Raw genomic sequence first — 16078 nt, 5'->3', positions numbered from 1 at the left:
AATACTCTGAACTGAGCTGAAGGTGATAAAGGCCATAAATACCACAATTATCTTACATAGTGGATTATCAATTTTGATGATACATATAAAGCCTCTAAAAAAACACCAAACAACCAACTATAGGGAAAAAACACCCTTCCCAAATATTGTCAGGAAATGCAGCAGCTTTTACATAGACTCATCTGTTTCTGCAGAGGATTCAAATGCCTCCCTGGGGAACAGTGATTCCTAGGCAGAAGTGCCAGTGTGAAACACTCTGTACGACTGGAGCCAGGAAGAAAAATCAGGCCTTTCATTCTGGATGTATCTGAAGTCATCTGTGAACAGTTCAGGAATCTATATGTCTTTCCAGGAGGAGATTAATGATTGCTCGTTTTCCAATCATCTGTTCATAGCAGCCAGGCTGTGTGGAACAAGTCTTGTGCACCGCATCCTGAAAAGTTTGCTCTTTCCAAAACATTTTACCATTTTCCACTTTAGAAGTGTCTAAATTTAGTAATGGTACATAGCTCTGCCTCCCTGGGGGCCTCCAGTTCAAAAGTCCAGCTCTGTTTTGAATGTAAGTTTACAGCAAACAGCACAGCACAACACAGTAGTGGCTGAAGAACAACCCATGTCTGTTCCTCAGAGCAAAATCTTTATCCACTCAATCTGAGGGTTCAGGAGCCCAGGTGGGATGCTTGGGGGTGCGGCAATTGAAGGCATTTTCTCTCCTCCTTTCAGCGTGGACTTCACGGCCCTCCGGATGGCTGCTTGCAGCACCCACCATGCCTTTCCTTGCTGAGAAGCTGAATGGCAGCCCGTTGGTCTAGTTGCCTAGCCTTCCTTTGCAAAATCCTGCTTGTGGGACGATAGCCTGCTTACACCACTGCTGTTCACTGTCCCACTGTTTCTGGGCCCTTGGTGCAGAGGGAAGCAGAAAGCAGTTCTTGCCCTCCCTGAACTGCAAAGGCAGATGTCAGGTCAAAGTGGGCACACCAGCAGGGTGTAGAGGCTATTGCCAACCAGGCTGTCCAAAGCCATCTCACTGCTTTAGTGTTTCTCCTCTTTCTGTCTGTATTAATATAATACAGAATCCTAAATGCATTAGTAACGCTATTTTTTTTCCTTCTTCTTCTCAGTAGTAAGAACAATAAAACAATTTCCCTAGGAATGAATTCTTAAGTTATGAACTCTAGATTTGAACAAGGAGCATTTATATTGTGTGGAAAAGAGAAGGCCTTTGTTTGAACACAACAACCAGGCGTGAAGAAAATACAGAAATATGCTTGGCCAAATTTTTCAGCTTCATTTTCTGTCAATAAGCTGCTGGTAACAGAACAGAACTTTTCTTCCTGAGTTTAATGCTTGTGCTGTATTATTTTAGATATGCTCCACTACCTTATGGCACAAAGGATCTGGTTTTTCTCAGTATACAATAGACTTCATGCTTCTGTTGTGAATTCCTTTGAACGCTATGAGGAGTTGCACAGGGAACTGTCTCCTTTGGCAAGAAGGAATGGTGGAAAACAGAAGATACTGCTTATGAAACTCCATGGGAGTCAGTCTGTCTAGCCACACTGCAGCATAAATTCAGTTCAATACTTACCAAAAAACAATACAGCTGCACAGTTCCACTTTACAGGCATGTTTAGATTACTTTCTGAGAACTTTTCTAATGCATTCAGCTGTGCATGACGACAGGCTTGCACCTGAAACCAGACTCAAGTACTTTCACATATGAAAAAGACATATGCTACTGTTGTGCTCAGTTATAGGTTTTTGGTTTGTTTAAAGGTAGAGGTATATTTGTCTGATCTTCTGAAGTAGAATCACATCTCTCCTCACTTAATCTCAAGGTCAAAGATCAACTCCAGTTTGTAAATTCTTGAGATATTTCCTGAAATATCTCCTTCAATACCAAACCCAAGAACCTTAAGCAACAACATGGAGGAGGACAGAATGCTAAAGACCATAGAATCATAGAATAGTTTGGTTTGGAAGGAACCGTTAAAGGTCATTTAGCCCAATCCCCCTGCAGTGAGCTGGGACATCTTCAACTAGATCAGGTTGCTCAGAGCCCCGTCCAGCCTGACCTTGAATGTTTCCAGGGATGGGGCATCTACCACCTCTCTGGGCAATCTGTTCCAGTGTTTCAACCCTCATCATAAAAAAATTTCTTCCTTATATCTAGTCTAACTCTACCATCTTTTAGTTTAAAACCATCACCCCTTGTCCTATCGCAACAGGCCCCCAAAAAAAGTTTGTCCCCATCTTTCTTATAAGCCCCCTTTAAATATTGAAAGGCCACAATAAGGTCTCCCTGGAGCCTCCTCTTCTCCCCTCACCACAAAATGCTATAGATGAGTAAAATTAGCATGGGTTCCAGAGTGACTAGACAACTTAATGAAAGATGAATCCATTGGGGCTATTAAATGCAAAATCGCCATGTCTGGTTCAGGAATCCTCTGAACCACAAATTGCTGTGTGCTCAATAGATATTTTAGGAACAACTTCATGCACTTGTTCTGTCCCTAAATTCTTTTATAGGCATTTACTGCTGCCCACTGTTAGAGATGGGATACTGGGCTGTCCTCATGTCCCCTGACTTGGTGCCCCTGTTTCTATGTTTTTAAAGATTTCTGTGAGTTATTTCACATTTCTTCATAGGAGAAGTTAGAGGAAGAGAGGAATCAAATGATAACTCATACAGGAATGTGAATAGAGGTGTCCGAATATTGTAAATTCTCTATGCATTTTCCTCACTCTCCTTCCATAACATATTTATGTTTGGAAGCCACGTTTGGATGCATTGTGTGTAACCTGATGAATCTTAGAATAGTGAAGAGCTTGTTGCAAGTTCTGATCTGCTTCCAGTCCAAACAGTCTGCCCCGGAGTCAAAAGAAAACAATGTGGTCAGTCTCTCTTGCTCTCTTCACATCCCTAGCGCTGCTAAATGTGTAATTTAAAAAAGCACATGTAATTCTAGTCAGTCATGCCTTAGCTAATCCATTTGGGTATAGAGTACCTGTCCCCTGCTTTCCAGCTTCCAAATAGCTTTGTCAAGAAAAATAATTTTTGCTGATTGTTTTGTGATATCCCTGTGTGGCCAAGAAAGCTGAATTTTTCAGTCCCTGTTAACTCAGTCCTGTTATTTCTGCACTCCACTGAACTATCAGTTTTACAGTTTCCATATCACAAGTTAGGAGTTCCTTACCTGCTGGTCTCTGCGGTTGGGGAAGGTAAGGATAGGGACTCCAGCCCCTCGTTTGCACAAAGTAGACCGGAATAAGACCTAAAGTTTAGGAAATGGTTGAGATGGTTAGCAGCTGTGGGCTTCTTACTGGCATGCAATGAAACTTTGAGTAAATCTCCCATCTTTCATGTGTCTCAGATGATCTGTCTTTAAAGCAGCCCATTCTCAGTGATCTGTAGTCTCAGGATGAATTATATTATGATTACAGAGGTAGTTTGGATCTAGTCTCGCTTGGTAGTTTCAACAGTGTTGCATAGACAGCCATACCATATCTACAGTAAGGTTGTCTCTGAGGAAGCTCAGCCAATTTTGTACATTGAAGACTGAACTATTTAATCCCACCAGACTGAAGCTTGCTCTGTACAGAGGTAGCTTGGGTTTCCAAGCACCCCGTGGTTCAAGGTGGCTTTGCACGAAGCCAGCCTCGGTTTAGCAAGTCTGGCACTGAGATTAGGTATTAAGTCCAGCTGGACCTGAGCTAAATCCTGCAGCGCCCTGACTACAACTGCACTGTGCTGCTGAGCCAGCTCTGAGCATTCTTGCAACATGGAGCATGGACGGAAGGCCACACTTGTGTGGTCCTGAAGGAATCGACATGCTCCAGAAGGGCATTTTAGCACTAATGTGGCACCAGCCATCCTGGCTGACTTTACAGCAAACCATTCAAATGCCTTGGCACCAAGCTGCTCAGTGCCATATTGCCTGCAATTTTCCATTATCTATGTTATTTCAGGGCTTTATTCCTCTTCTTCTCTGCCATAGCTCTGGATAATGGCAAGTTGGCCACAGCATAAAAGCAATGATTTTGCCATAACTGTATGTATTGTCAGACCCTGTAACTTTTATGGTTATTTAATGCAGTCTTTCAGTTTTTGTCTGCTCTTTTTTGGCTAGGCAGCCTGCATTTCAGGATCCTAGCCATGGAGCACAATGAAATTACTGGTTAACTCGTCCTGTAATAAGCTGCACTTAAGTCCTGTCTGTGGGATATGCGGAAGGGATGGGCCAGAGAGCTGGAAATAGGACTTCACTGCATACAAAGAACCACAATAGCAAGTACAATGTCACTGCTTAGACAGTTAAACTCGGTAGCATGCACACAGAAGGAAAAACAGAAGTCACCAGACTTGATAAAGCTGGTTCCTACCAAAACATGCAGTGAATTATCTGTGGTTTTTTCCAGAAAGGAATACCGAGACTAAACATGAAAGTGTTTTCAGATAAAATAATATATTACATTAAAAATAAAATCAGTGAAACGAGTAAAGAGGACTTTGAAAATTTGTCTTCCTTTGTCTATTCTCAATCAGATTTGAAAAGTTTCCAGCACTGTGTTCTTCCTTTTAGATGGTGCAGTATCTTGGCAGCATTTCCTGAAGGCTTTTCATGACCTCCTACCGTAATTGCTTTGAAACCTACAGCAATCTCTGTAGAGTTTTCCTAAAAAAATATTACAAAAGTTAGTAATGCAACTATTTTTCCATAGACTTAAAAATGGAAGGATTATGTTTTCTGATGTTTTTTGTGTCAAAGATCTGCTTTTTTACATCTGCCATAATTTTCCTCTTCTCTGCTTCTTTTTTTTTTTTAAATTCTTGCTTAAAAATGTAATAGGTGCACCAAATTGCACAACTATATCAATATTTCAAAAGCTACCAAATCTTACACATGCAAAAAAGGAAGCTTAACAATCTTTGCTAATCTCTAATGCAAGGTGTATCCATTATTTATGAAGGCAGCAGACAAAGGGGAACTGCTCCTGAATGGAATCCTAAATACTACACGAGAGAAGCCCTGGGCAGTTACACAGCACAAGGTTTCTTCTTATTAAAACTACTGACCAGTCTCTTGGGAGATTAACTCTGGAATTTAGTCTCCAGCAAACTTCATACTAATTGTGAACTGGATTGAGTTTTGTAAAAGAAGGAAAGAATGAAGATATGATCCTGCTATCCAAGTATCATTTTGTACCAACACTGATCAAAGGTCAGCACTTTCTCCTTCTCATCACAGATTTGCTGCACCTCTTTTTTTCATGTATGAGGAAGGCAAATGGCCTTTAGTAGTGGGATGCTGTGGTGGAGGCCCTTATATTGCAATTAGGGGAACTCCACATCTGGACCCAACGGCACCTATAACTTTCCTTCCCCCTGGCTGCATATTCACTTATACTGGTGTATGTGGTACTAGCCTTAATGCCTATTAATGCTTGCAGATGACACAACAAAGCCAAACTGCAATGTCCTGAGAGCTGGGTTTAACAGACCCTTAAATACTGTTTGTTTCTACTGTGGCTGATGGTGGTTTTCCATATTGATATTCCATACTGAGTTGCAGAGGCAGGGTCTGACAAGGGTGGGATCTTTTTCTCATCCATACAGAATCCATCTTTGGATATCCTGCTTCAGAAGGGGGTGTGTGTGTGTGTGTGTGTGTGTGTGTGACTAGTGGCAGAATTTTGTGAGAAAAGCAACAAGAATGATCAGAGCTCAAGAAATAATCGTGAGGGCACAGAGTCTGAGGAAAGGCAGGAGGAACCAAGTTTATTTTCTGTGGAGAAATGAAGAGAGAGGAGTGACACGATGTCAGCCTTCAAACATGTTTTTTCAGACACATTGAGGCCTGCCAGGGAGAGGACAGGAAATCGTCTGACCTCTGTGTTCATGTCAGATAAGACCAGAAAAAATGTGCTAAGGGGGATAATGCAAGGGCAACATGCAGTTTGAGTATTAGTGAGGATTTTTAATGGTAAGGAGAGTGAAGGACTAGAGTATATGTCCTAGGAAGCAGATCTTTAAGTTCTAGAGATCTTTAAGAGGAAGCTGGAGAAGGATCTGTGAGAAGTGATGATCTGAGCAGTCTTTTCCAACCTAAATGATTCTATGATTCTAAGTGGCACAGATATGGTCCATCCTACTGTGGGTAACAGGATGGACCAGAGGACCTCACGAGGCCCCTTCCTGCCTGCTGTTTGTGAGCCTATTGCTATACATAAAGATTTTCAGGGTATTTCAGATGGAATTATATTTAAAAAAACATGGGGCATAACTGAAACTACTCTTCTTAGCTCTTCTTTTTGTGCTGAAGTTTCTTCCATAGTCAATACACCAGGCACAAAACACCTACAAAGCCCTGAAACAGCTGAATGAGGGCCCAATGTGAGGAGAGCAAGAGGCACCATGCCACACCACTGAAAATTGTGGAAAACCTTTCAAAACACTGGGAGAAGGAAGAGACTGGTGTCAGCCAAAGCAAGAGCTGGTTTATGCATCTGAATGATCTGTTTCTTTCCTTCTCATTGTGCTACGTTCTGTGAAAATATTTTAAAAAACCCAAGAAAAGCACAAATGTAATGGAAAATGCTTTAGTCTCCCTAAGGTTTCAATATGCTCAAAATTTTTAAGAACTGGGGAATAGTTTTCTTCAGGGAAACTGTTTTCACCATTTCCCCTTGTCTCATTTACTAAAAAACAGTGCTTTGAACTTAAAAGGAATCACACAGAAATGTTGGTTTTGTGAACATGACAAGAAGAATGGTGTCCGACATTTTTTTTCCATTAGAAGTATGCTCAGGTTTTCTCCTTGTGAATTTAGGCATGCTAAATTCTCCATTCTTTGTTTTAACCACATACAGAAAACGCTGCCTTTATAGTTTACAGTGACATACAATATAAGCCTGTTCCTTGTGATCCAAGCAGAACGATTCTGTATGTCAGAGCTTTACAAACAGTTTAACTTCAGGAGAGCAAGGGCTTAAAGGTGAGCTACAGAGCACGGGGAAATTATACTTTTGTGCCCTGTAATGAGCTAAAGGCGGCACGGTGGGATGTAGAGTGTATTCTGGGGGCACCTAAGAATCCACAGGACAATTCTGTAAGCCTTTGTTTCTTCCTTCCTCCATCTTCTACTTTTTTCTCCTCCTCCCCTGTGCTTTCTCCCCATTCTGTAACCCCCAGGAAGGGTGTAACACTGGCTCTGTGCAAGCGCTGCATGGTTGGGCTGGGGTTTTTACCCCGATAGAGCAGTTCACCTTCAAACAATTCTTGAAAGCGAGTTTCAAATGGCCTTGGGCATTTTGGCTTGAAGTTTAGAATAGCTTTTGAACAAAACAATATCCGTATATTAGCTTCATTGCTAAACTCAATTATGTTTTCAAATACACTGGACCTTCATTCAGAGTTACTTTTGTTGTTTGCAATTTACATATCTTTGTCCTTACCTTTAGAGTAGAAGACCAAAAATGTCATGAAGACTTAGAATCATAAAGCAACTGAAGATGTTGTTTGGTACGTTTCCTTTTATTTTCTTTTTTTCACCTTGGGTTGATAGCGCTACATCAACTTAGTGTCTTACTTATTATTCTGTGAAAAATTCAAATTAAAGAAATCAGACACTTGTAAATTGCTGGTATATGTAGTAGTAAATTAAAGAGCAGGCAGCAACAGAAATAAAAGCCTGAAATGAACTGGAGTCCTGAAGATGCACTGGGAAACTGAAGAAAGACATCAAAGCCAATAGAAAAAAATTAACAATCTAGCAAGGAAAACTGGCTTTTTAGAAAGAGACACTGGATTCAGCAAAGTGGTGCATGGCCCATAGGGGATAAAAATAATGAAGAAGAACAGCAGGGACCTCAATAAAAATGGTTGGAAAGGAATACACCATGGAAAGTAGTTGGTAGAGTTTTCACTAACGAAACTTACAGCAATTGAGCAATAATAAATGCTCAGGAATTGTCTGAAGATGAGATGATTTGCTGTTTGCTGTTGTTACAATGTTGCTTACATGTCAGGGAATGACTGGCCTTTTCAGCTAGTCGGATCACAAGATTCATGAACCAGCTTTTAGAGCTAAATCACAAGGAATCCCCCGGTAGTTTTTAATACTTAGTTATATGACAGCCTAGAGGGTTGGAAAAAAATGAGTGTAAGGCATTAGTGAAATTATGTCAGGGATTATCTTGTAACTCTTACTTATGCTTTTAGTCCCATTACCATTATGGGATGCAAGTATCAAGTGTGTGTTTGAGAGACTCTCATACATCATATACTAAAGCAAAACCTGTTTTCCAGGCTGTAGATCATTTTGCTGTATGCTATTCCGTGTGGATTTGGACTCCTGTTCAGTTCCGAGAACTGTTATTGTCACTGTGATGGTGATGAATTAGGTGAGGGTTAATTCCAAAATACAAGTATCAGCAGCAGCACCTGTAACAACCTTGCACAAGTTTGTGAGCCGGATCCTGATCCCACTTAGCCTAGTTTTATTCCAATGAACTTCAGCAGAGTGACTCCTGGTTTGCTGCCATATAAGGGAGATCAAACCAAATATGACTCAGCCCGTCGCTTGCCAGTCTATTCTAAGTAAGACTATAATAAGAACTTCCACAAAGGAAGCTTATTTTGCTAATATGCACAAAAAGAAAAAAGAGTAGGAAAAGTGCGTCTTTATAGACATTTGTTCCACTTTTTTAGGCTTTTGAACTGGATATGTCTACACAGACTATAAATATTTGCTCAAGGCAGATTTGACATACCTATGAGCTACCCGTGTTATTTTTTATATACTTCATGCTGGTAACAGCACCAGTAAAGATATGAAAGCACAGGCTAGCAACTGGAACACAAGCAGCCTGGGCACATACAGTAGTCACTTGCCTATGCCACCACTTTTTTTTATGCTTGCTAAGTAGCTTAACACTAGTCTGGATGTGCTTACCCATTGTAAAATCATTTTGCCTGAAGAGGAACATAGGAAAAAAGAAATACACCTGAAGAGTATGTTCTGGTATGAGGGGTGCGTTTATCTGGTTCTTGGAGTCACTGAAAACGAGTCATTTCTGAATGGGCCCCTAATCAGGAGAAATAATGACTTTGTGCTTGAGGAAAGCACTCCCAGCACACAATTATCCTCACATTATGCCTTAGAGAAGCATTATTTTGTTAGCCCAAATCTGATAGCAAAGACACAGTGTTTGTAGTATTTTATTATTGGAAAAGTTTAATAATTCTGTTGGAAAGACAGGCTATAAAACAACTTCCACAGTGGCTGCAGCTATGGGGCTATATCCAGCAAATGCCTTAGGCATACAACTTTACCCATATGGGACAGGTTTCCTCATGTGACTGTTGATGCTGCATGCATTTCACAGCAGTATGCCCTGTAACTGCATTGTGCTCTACAAGGTCATGCTATGTGCCTTGCACACTGCTTTTAGCACAAAACCACTTTGAGTGTTAGAGGATGCTTAGTTATTCATGTAAGAAGTCATTCTAAAAGCAATACATTATGCTGCAGAATATTAATCAAGTTATATGTATGTATATTTTCTTTTCTGAGAAGATTATTGCAGCTGTTGCCTTAAGGAGTCACTAAGGCCACTGTTCCCTTTGCTCAAATTCCTCATTGAAACATGTCTTTTAGGAAGCCAGTAAGAAACCAGTCTATGCATAATAGGCAAGTAAAGAAGATTTCAGAAATACATAGAGGACCAGCCGTCTACATAAATCATAAACTTATACTTCTTTGCTCTTCCTCTATTGCTTCCCTGTTTTGAGCTAAGGGACTATGAGTAAATCTTGGCTTCACTGAATAAAGAATGAAAAACAATTTTAAAAAGATGTGGGCAGTTTCAACTGGATCTTGTTGGTCAGCCATAGGAAAAATGGCAAACGCACCATGATGATTACTTCAAACTTGGACAAGAACGCCATGCACTTCTAGCCCTAGGCTGTCTAAACTCTGAGCCATGGGTCAAACGAAGGGTAGAGTTTTATAGTGTTGCCTTTAGATGCCTTATTTCTGCTGTGCTTCTGTGGCTTTTTAATATGCTTTGTGGACAAGGAAAAACTTCAGCATTATTTTCTCCTCATTCAACATTTGCAGTCTCTGGTCTGGTTTTGCTTAAGTTCTTCTTTTGGGTGTTTCACTATAAGATCCCACAGTCAGATTCCTGGGGTGAAAGTGTAAAAGCTTACTCCATTCTTAATTCCTTCTCTGGGATTTCCAGGTTCTTCCCTAGACAAAATGTAGGACTGAGAACTTGCCTGAGTTCCCCTGCCCAGGCCATGGAGTCTTCTGGGCATGGGTCCACTGTCCGGTAGCTGCTCCTCAGAGAGGCAGTGGCAATAACTATCCTCCTGTTGCTGTGATGACTCCAGCAGTGAGGTGGTGGATGGGAGGAAGTGTGGAAAGCAGCGAAAGAGTGAGGAGTTTGTGAGGAAGGGGGACTGACCCTGAAGGCTGGTGATGAATCTTTACTTGAGGCACATGTGCGCACACACCCCCCACCCCGCCCTAGACTGATGGCGAAGCTACTGGGGACCCTGAATGCAATACGTGGCATGATTAGCCAAGTTCATTATACAACCATGTTTGGAAAATGGTAACCGATAGTTCACCAACAGGCTGTACAGATGTATGCAGTAGGTCTGGACAAGGGTCTCTGAGTTTGGTACTATTCAATTAATTTGTTAACATCTTGATTGATGAAACAGCTTAGTAAATTTGCAGAAAACACCACTTGAGGACAGGCTGTTCGTACACTGGGGGAGAGGATGAGAATTTAAAAATAACCTTGAGATATTGGAGATAAAGGAGAAAAAAAAAGATATTATTTTGAGAAGGTAAGTGTGAAGTACACCAGTTAGACATGAAGAAATGGTCTTCGTTTGTGGCAAGAAGGATGTTTTTCTTGGTCAGATATTTGAAAACACTTCTAATGATGACACCCTTTCACATATGGCGTAAAGGGACCCTGCTGGCCAAAGGCCTAACGAAACAGAGAAGAAAATTGAGGAGCACCGTTCAAGTAGCTGGCTTAGTCCTCTAATTTCTCAGGCATGTCCTCTTTCCTCTGTAGTCCTTTTGAGGGTGCAGCCAGGCAGCATCACAGCCAATGTTAGTCACCCATGCCCCAGAGAGCCCTGCCCTGAGCCACTTCAGCTATGTGACATCGTAGAGAAAGGCTCAAAGAGGGAGAGAGATTCTCCTCTGTCATTCCTGGTGCGAATTTGCCAAACATAGAGGTTTTGACATGTAAGCAAAATTTAAGAACTATGCTTTAGATTTTGTCCGTTCTTCTGCCTGTCCTTGGGTCTAGTGGGTTTGGGAGTTGGGACAGAGCTACAGCTGATCATGTTCAGCACAGACATTCCTGTAAGAAAGGTCTTTGCAGACCTCCTTGGGCTGTCTCCAAAGCTAGCTACCCAATAGACCCAGTCCTGTGATGGCTATGAGACTGCTGGAGGTTGGGCACACACTTGCAGGCCATGAGAAGTGGTTCAGGTGATAGTTTATTTTCCCTCCAGCTTTCCCATGAAAAGGTGGATTGCCATGTATTATACTAAGTGTGCTGCCTGAGTAGCCTAATCAAGTCACCCTACATCTTGATTTGGGGTCTTATCTAAAAGAGGGAGTGGGGTTGTGTCCTTTCTGATGAGGCTTAACAGTTTTAGGGTCTAATGCTCTTGGTAAAGTGGCTAAAAAAAAGTAATATTTTAGAGGTCCAGGCCTGAGTGAAGCGAGAAAAATAAGAACAATAATGTTTTTGGACTCTTCATGGCTATAATGCGAGTCATTTGATGTCATGGTCCCCTGGTAAAAGTCTTGCTCCTAGATGCCTCTTCCTGGACATTACCACACATGTATACACAGACACACGCGCACTCACACAGTGCACAGTGCACAGTGCAAGAAAGGTCTCTCTCATCCTGCCTGGCTTTTGCTGTGTCCTTGAGTGCCCTGACCCTGTTGTTTCTGGTTTAGCCCTGAGCACACACAAGAGGGAAGATGGAGAGGGGTGCTCTGGCCCCTGGCAGACCCTGGGGAGGGGAAGCATCGCTTTCCAGGTGGGGGCATGGACAGACCTACACAGTAGGAGGTGAGGAGGTGGTGGAAAAGCAGGCGGGATGTTCCCTGACAAGCTTCAGTCATCGAGTTGAAGGGCTGCTGGAGAGGTGAGGTTCCTGAGGCTCTAAGTAGACCTGGAGGTGTGAGAGCCTATGGAGTGGATGTGGGGCCGGAGTGGGTTGCTGCAGCCTACCAAAGCACTGCCCCATGTCCTGTGCATTTGTCTCCAGCTATTCCTGAGCTAAATAAAACCAGCATTTGTGTCATCTAACATCCTGGTATTTATATTTCAGGAGGCAGAGCTTAATTTCTTCATTAACCTGAGTAAATAATTAAAATTGTCCCCAACACTTCAAGGGAAAAACATTAAAAAATTAACTTAGTGTATGGGAACAAGATGAAGTAAAAAAATATGAAACTACTTACATGCATCACCATTTGTTGCTGTTGCTGTCTTCTCTGTCCCTTGTTAACTGAAAGGAACGTGTTCTCTTCTTTTAAGTCTATATTGTTTTATGTTTATTACATCTTGTCACCTTGTGGCACATCCAGCTATATTTGCTAGAATTGGATGTTGATATTAATAATTACTTGTCTGAGCTAAATGAAAGTGCTAATGAAGTCAAGGTCCCCCTGGGGCTAGGGTCTGGGCTTCCATTCCTGTGCAGGCGTAGCTGAATTTTTGGGAAGAAAGCTAACACTATCTCCACAAAAACACTTCTCTCTAGTGATAATACACCATATCATCTCCCTTAGCAAACGGTAACAAGTGCTACGGAGCAGCAAGCAATTTGTGAAATGCTGAGGAAGAAAAATAAAATTGCTGCAAAATACCCAAAGGCTATGGAGCTTAACTCAGCATGTGGCTGAACTGAAGGCAGAGCTATTTTAAATAATTGATAGTGCTGTAAATGTACGTTATGTGGTACAGGAAGAGGTCAGCGCCTAACACATAGTAAGCCCTTACCCTGAAGGGTTTATGGTCTGATAGTGCAAATGGAAGAAAGCCCTGGTACCTCATCAGAGGAAGGGGCTGCAGGCGGTTGCATGGCCGTTGGACCATAGATGTCTCAAGGACCCCGGGGCTGCAAATTCAGAGATGAGGCCGGTAGCTAGAAATGCGCGAGTGGGATTGGCAGAAGGTCAGATGCAGTTTGGAGGAGGCGACCAGACAATTCAGAGCCATGCCATTTTAAGCAGGCTGACTAAGACATGTCGGTGATTCAGCGGTGATGCTGGCATGCCAGCAGAGCTTTGGGAGCTCATGTGAAACAAGATCGGGTACTCTGAACCCAAGGTCTGGCGTGATTGGTGCAGATGGAGATTTCCTGTGGCTGAGACTTCCTCAGCTCAGATGTAGGGAGGTTAAGGCAGTGGGTGGAAGGCTCTGAAGATGACACTAGTTATCTGAAGTATTAGGATGTAGGCACTGTTACACCACAGGAGCAAGCAGCTTTGTTGATATTTCTTACCACATTACTCCTGGATGCGGTTCAGTGCAACCTGTGCAACCTAGTCCAGAGGGAAATGGCAACACTCCAAAAGCTTCTGTAAAGTAGACTCATCCTTCTGGATCTGTGTAGATACTGTCCATGTTATTGCCATTGCCCTACACATGGATTGCCCTTGGGCAGCACCACAGGTCTGGAGACTCACCTTCTGTACCCTGGGGGCAAGAATTTGGCCCAAAGTGTGCCAAATCTGATCCAGAGAGACATTTTTCCTCCTGATACTCCCTCCTGCCTCTTATCTGTCTTCTGCTGGCTCTCACAGCATGGGACACCTGCTGACTGTGTCAAAGCCTCAGGGGGCAGGGAGATTGGTGCCAGTGAGACAGCTGGTTGCCATTACATTATTTACTCCTTACCCTGGAACATAAAAATAATAATGAAATTAATGTTATTTGAAAGATGGATAAAACAGCAAGCAATGAAGAGTTTTTTTAGACCTGACAGGTTCAGCTCTAATTTATTTCCGTCTTAAACATCTGTCTATGTGTAAAGAATTTTCGTGTATTTGGATGCACAGAACCAAATCCTCCATGCAATGCTCAACAACTGCCATAAGCATTTTTTATACAACTCACTCCTAGTATGTTAAGTAACTTCTCAATATTTTAAGAAGAGGTACTTTTGGTAAAAAACCCCTCCTTTTCCCCGTTTAGCAGAGATTTTTTGAGGATAGCTCTTAACACCAATTTTTAAACAGAATTCCCCATTGCTCTCCATAGCATCCCAGTTCTGAAAAGTGGCGTGATACCACCATATGTTAGCTTCTTTAAAATGTTGTATTTAACCAAGCAACAAGAAGTCAATTTTGTGATACAGAACAAATGTAAAGACATATGGTGAGTAGACCTGACTGGGGAACACCAAAATTTCTGGTTTACAGAACAAAAATGTCTCAGTATTTTCACTGCCTACTCCAGACTCTGCTTCCAAGAGAGCCTGTAAAATCAAGAAGACATATGGGGCAGGATTCATCTCACCTAACTTGAGTCATCTACAATTCAAACATCTACATCTGAGCTAGGCATCTTGGGTTATCTTTATCATCAACAGATAGAAAGGCACGTTAAATGGGCTTGATTTATTAGGTCTATTTTAGATGTCTAGTTTGAGGTAAGATTAACCACTTTTTTAGGAGGGTCTGTTTCTCCCACTGGAACTGGCTATGCAGAAAGCTTAGATGGCTAATTCAGATGAAAACATTCACAATGGGCACATGTATGTTCATTCAGAAGAACCCCAGACACAGGTAAGATTTCTTGACCTAGAAGATGCTGAAAATGTCCAAAAGTGCAGGCGTGTGATATGAATTCCACAAGAGTTTGGAGGTTTCATTCTTGTGGGAAAAAAATGCCCGATCATCCAAAACATTTTCTGGAAAACTGATTTTAATCAAAGTATTTCACAGATTTTTTATTGTTTTATCACACTTTTCTCTCTTTTTTAGAAAATAAACAAAAAGGGATGAAGTTGGTGCAGTTTTGCAGTGTTTGATAGAACTTTGTCCTCTGATGGAATACATTCCCCTGCCGGTTTCTCTAACTCTGTACTTTGCAATGTCAGGCCTCGCTGTTTCAGAAACATTCATATTACTCCTTGAACTTTGCAAGATACCCTAATGACAAGATGAAATATGTGTAGCATGAGCTGACTTTGGGAAAACTTGGAAAATGTATTTACCAAGTATGTTATGTCTTTGCCCGTATAACATTTTATGACATAAACAGAGTTGCTAAATTAGAAACTCTCTTTATTCTGTTAAAATGTCACAACAATTTCTATCCTTGAGCTTCATTCTTTGGAGCACACCCAGACATGCACATTGTGTTGCTGCTGTTGTTCTTGTGATGGTGACGGAAGTCTAGCATTCTTGGTAAAGAGGAATGAAGGACTCGTCTGGAGCCAAAAATAACTAATGAGGAAGCAAGGAGGAGGTTGATAATACCTTCCTCCTGCAGGGAACCATCACAGGCACAACAGTGGCTTAAGCTGACATCCTTGGCTTTATAAAGCTTATTAGCTCTACCAGCTTCCCTTGGCCTCTCTTCTTTAAAGTCCACCAACTTAGACGTTACTTTTTTAGACAGTGAGGGAACATTAGGTACTCTGCATCTTCCTCCCCTCCAAGCGGCAATGTGCTCTGTGTTTCTGAAATTGTATTTCAGCAGATCAGGGAGGAAGAAGCCACAATATTGATTGGAAAACTGCATTACATTAATGGCAGCTCCTCTTTTTTGGTTTAATTACAAAAAGCAGTCATGAATGCAGATCTGTTCCTGTGTCTGTTGAAAACTGGAACTTCACTGAAAGCAGAATTAAAGCCCTGACTGCTTAGGCGGTCAGTGGAATACCCATTTAAAACTATATTTCTTGTACCAAGAGTAAGACATTTTATAAAATAAATGCAAATGTTACACTTTAAAATAGGATATGTATCAACAAATATTAATAGTTCAATACAAAAATTTCAGAGAGGCAAAAGCA

This window comes from Phalacrocorax carbo, chromosome 1, assembly GCF_963921805.1.
Source record: "Phalacrocorax carbo chromosome 1, bPhaCar2.1, whole genome shotgun sequence".
In the NCBI taxonomy this organism is placed as follows: Eukaryota; Metazoa; Chordata; class Aves; order Suliformes; family Phalacrocoracidae; genus Phalacrocorax; species Phalacrocorax carbo.
Note: the sequence above shows the minus strand (reverse complement) of the source record.